Source organism: Myotis brandtii, unplaced genomic scaffold (genome assembly GCF_000412655.1).
Source record: "Myotis brandtii unplaced genomic scaffold, ASM41265v1 scaffold112, whole genome shotgun sequence".
Lineage (NCBI taxonomy): Eukaryota > Metazoa > Chordata > Mammalia > Chiroptera > Vespertilionidae > Myotis > Myotis brandtii.
The window spans coordinates 6692367-6696181 of record NW_005353838.1 but is presented as its reverse complement, the minus strand read 5'-3'; the positions used below and the strand labels follow the sequence as shown (position 1 = coordinate 6696181).

General features: G+C 40.6%; 1 pseudogene; it reads right to left on the bottom strand.

Annotated features, from left to right (window-relative positions):
• Positions 1 to 491: 491 nt before the first annotated feature.
• On the bottom strand, positions 492 to 1076 carry LOC106727664 (annotated as a pseudogene).
• Positions 1077 to 3815: the final 2739 nt, after the last annotated feature.

Here is a 3815-nt window from a genome sequence, read left to right as displayed (position 1 = left end):
TTTTTAAGGTATATTTTTGAGAAAGTAGGAAAGATACAAAATATAAAGGGGGTTAAGTATACCTAATCATGTCAGCTAGAATGCTTCTGAAATATGGTAGTGATTATGTAAACAGAACAAACTTGAAGATTCCTGAAATTCAGTGTTAACAGCTTAGAGACTCGGGGGGGCAGGTCAAAAAGGAGGTTCACAATCACGGAAACAAAAGTTAAGTTAAAAAAAAACATTGATTTAGGTAAAACTATACAAAACAGCTACCTTTTTTAGATAAAAAATGGTTGAATATTGGCAATTTCATGTGGTCCACGTAATAGATACTCAGGAGGCAAAAAAAAGCAGTCCGTTAGGGGTGGTGCAGTTAACCAGGGCGTTGGCTGTATTTATTTATTTATTTATGTATGTATGTATGTATGTATGTATGTATGTATTTATTTATTTGACAAAATGTCAGATGGCAGAATTTTATGATTTTAGTAACACAAATACAACATTTACACCTCCTGTCTAATCATTTCTTTGCTGCGCAGCCTGGCATTGGAATAGGTGACTCTGATAGCCAGCTGGGCTGCAATTTCCACAATGGCTTTGGGGTTCTTTGAGGAGATGCTGTGAGCAATCTCAGCACAGTAAGACTTGTTGCACATCAGCAGCACTTCAAGCACTTTGACATTATGGACCAGAAACTTCCGGAAGCCACTGGCAGCAAGTGCTTTGTTTTCTTGTTGCTCCCATAACCAATGCTGGGCATCAAGATCTGGCCCTTGAATCTTCTATGCACCCTATTGTCAATGCCTCTGGGTTTCCGCCAGTTCCGCTTAATTTTGACATATGGGTCTGACTGGGGCCAGATGAACTTCTTGGTCCTCTTTTTGACAATCTTGGGTTTAATGAGGGGTCTGAGGGCAGCCATGGTGCTGAGTAGGAGATGGCTGCCACCTCTGTCGCCTTGGCTGTTTTCAATACAGAATGGCTAGTCTCTGTGGATGTGAACCAAGCATTACTTAGTGGTCTCTTCTCTTTGTAGAGAAAAAGGAGGTTGAAAATGGGTGAAAGAGTTCATGCAGGTCTATAGACGTCAAGGCCCTTCGATATTCATTCGTTTCCAAAGGATTTAAGAAAATTTACAAAAACACATACACGATTTTAAAAAATTGTCTTTATTGTTGAAAGTATTACATATGTCTCCTTCCCCTCCCCCCATTGACCCCTCCTACCCCACCCTGCCCCAGGCCCCAGACCTTCACCGTGGCCTACACCATGGCCTACATGGGTTATGCATATGGTTGCTCTCTCCCCACTCACCCTCCCCTGCCTTTCCTCTGAGATTCCGCAGTCTTTTCTATGCTTCTATGTCTCTGGACCTATTTAAAAAAATATTTTTATTGATTTCAGAGAGGAAGAGAGATAGAAACATCAATGATGAGAGAGAATCATTGATTTGTGGCCGGCAACCGGGGAATCCAATCGTGACCTCCAGGTTCAGAGGTCTACGCTCAACCACTGAGCCACACTGGCCAGGCTCTCTGGATCTATTTTGTTCATCAGTTCATTTTGTTCATTAGATTCCACATATGAGTGAGAGCATGATACTTGTCTTTCTCTTACTGGCTTTTTTCACTTAGCATAATACTCTCCAGGTGAGGAAATTGAGGATGAGGGAAAAGAAAGTGACACCCAGATCTCCTACTGTGATGTAAACAGTGGCCAGCACAGAGCTCCCTCAAATCATCTTTGGAAAGGAAAAAGTATAAATAGTTTCCAGCACAGTACTTTTTTGATAAGGAACTGCAATTCTGGATTCCTATGTAATGTAGCAGTAGGTATTATTGAGAGGGTAACCTCTGCTGAGAAAACAGGTAGCTTTTAATTAACATAAACTATTTCAAGGTTTGACTGTAGTACTGGAATAGTTAAGAAAAGGTGTTGTTTTTTTTTCAGAGACCATTTCCAACCTTCTTAATATTCCACGGCAATCACCCTTTTAAGTGTGATCTGAGAGGGTCCTTTGAATTTGTGATGCTTTTGGCACATGTATCTTTTAAAACCATTGCATTAACAGCAGAATTGTTATCTCTGGTAAGTTATTTTTTCTTTTCAGAAGGATTAGATGAAAAGTTTTTGCATTTTGTCAGAATGGTCTACGGACCAAAAAAGTTTCAAAATGATTTCATTTGTCAAGTGGTATCAATGAAGAAATGAATTGAATTCTTGTGGCCAAATACTTTACTCTCTGTGGGTGGCTGGACTAAGACTTTGTGAAAGGGGCATGGGGGTGGTATACTTAGACCCATAAACATATGTCCCCATTCCTGGAAAAATAGCTGAAAAAAAAAGCTTCTTCTAGGGAGAGCTATCTTCTATCCAACATATCTATGGGCTAAGAAGAGACAATGCCGTGACTTCCCTCCTCTCCAACTCCACTTGTCTTCCTCTTCAGCGCCCCCCCCCCAATCAGCTTATTTCCTTTAAAACTGAAGTGTAAAATAGTACAGTATTTACACTACTTAGCTTTTAAAGTGATTCTTGTACTTAAATATGAGACTAAAATGTGTTTTGGAAGAGATCAACCCCATTGTTGGATTCATATAAAGTCTTGTTGTGCCTGCTTGTGATTTTTAGGTCACTTCCCTGGAAGTCTATCTTTTGTACAAGTTAAGTGCCAAGTAACCATACAACTTCTCTTATCCTATGAGAATAGGTCAGAAGTATAAGTGCTTTAGAACTGGGACTCAAACTCGTAAATGGACTACGAATTCTTTTTAGTTGTCACACACAAATGTAGTTTCAGTGCTGGACTTACAACCCCATCCCTGGCACAATGTTGTCACACAAAATATAATAATCGCAGTAACTGGATTCTTTTTTTTTAAAAATATATTTTATTGATTTTTTACAGAGAGGAAGGGAGAGAGATAGAGTTAGAAACATCAATGAGAGAGAGAAACATCGATCAGCTGCCTCCTGCACATACCCCACTGGGGATGTGCCTGCAACCAAGGTACATGCCCTTGACCAGAATCGAACCTGGGACCCTTCAGTCCGCAGGCCGATGCTCTATCCACTGAGCCAAACTGGTTGTGTGAGTCAGATTTCTAGAAAAAGGCTGTCGTGGACAGCATTTCCATCTCTTTAACTTAACCTTTCTTGGCAATTAGATCTAAAGGTAACAGGCAGAGATAGATGTCTCTTAGTTGGCAACACACACACAAAAAACAGCATTTTCCTCCCCATGATGACAGCAAGATATCAAGGATGCCAAAGAGAAAAGGAGTGTTAACTTAATCTAATAAGTGAGACGAGATCTTAAAGTATAACTAAAATGTTCCAAGGGGAAAAAAAATACTCGCTGAGATTCACTATTTAAAAAACGTTGGCAAGTGTTAATGGTTTCTTTTCCACGTTTGACTTGTTACCAAGACGATTAAGAAACAAGGGATTATGATTATGTGACTGGATTTTTAAAATAAAAAAGTATTCTGCATCTCTGAATATATATATACATATATATTTACATATACACACATGCCACATTTTAAATGAAATATACTTAAAAGTGGCTGTTTTGGTGCCACTGGCAAGGAGGGCTCTGCTCTGCGAGGTGAATTATTTTTGTTTTTAAGTGCCTGCCTCCAGGGTACACAAGTGGGAGATGAACTGGAAGGAAACCTGGGACTCAGGGGGATGGGGCCGAGATGGCTGGGACCGAATCTACGAGCTGAATGTCAGAGAAAATCCTCCTCCAGCCTCGGAAGGGGTGTCTCCCCCAATACCAGCTCCCTCCCCCCGGGCTCGCGGGGCGGGTCTGCTTTGCTGAG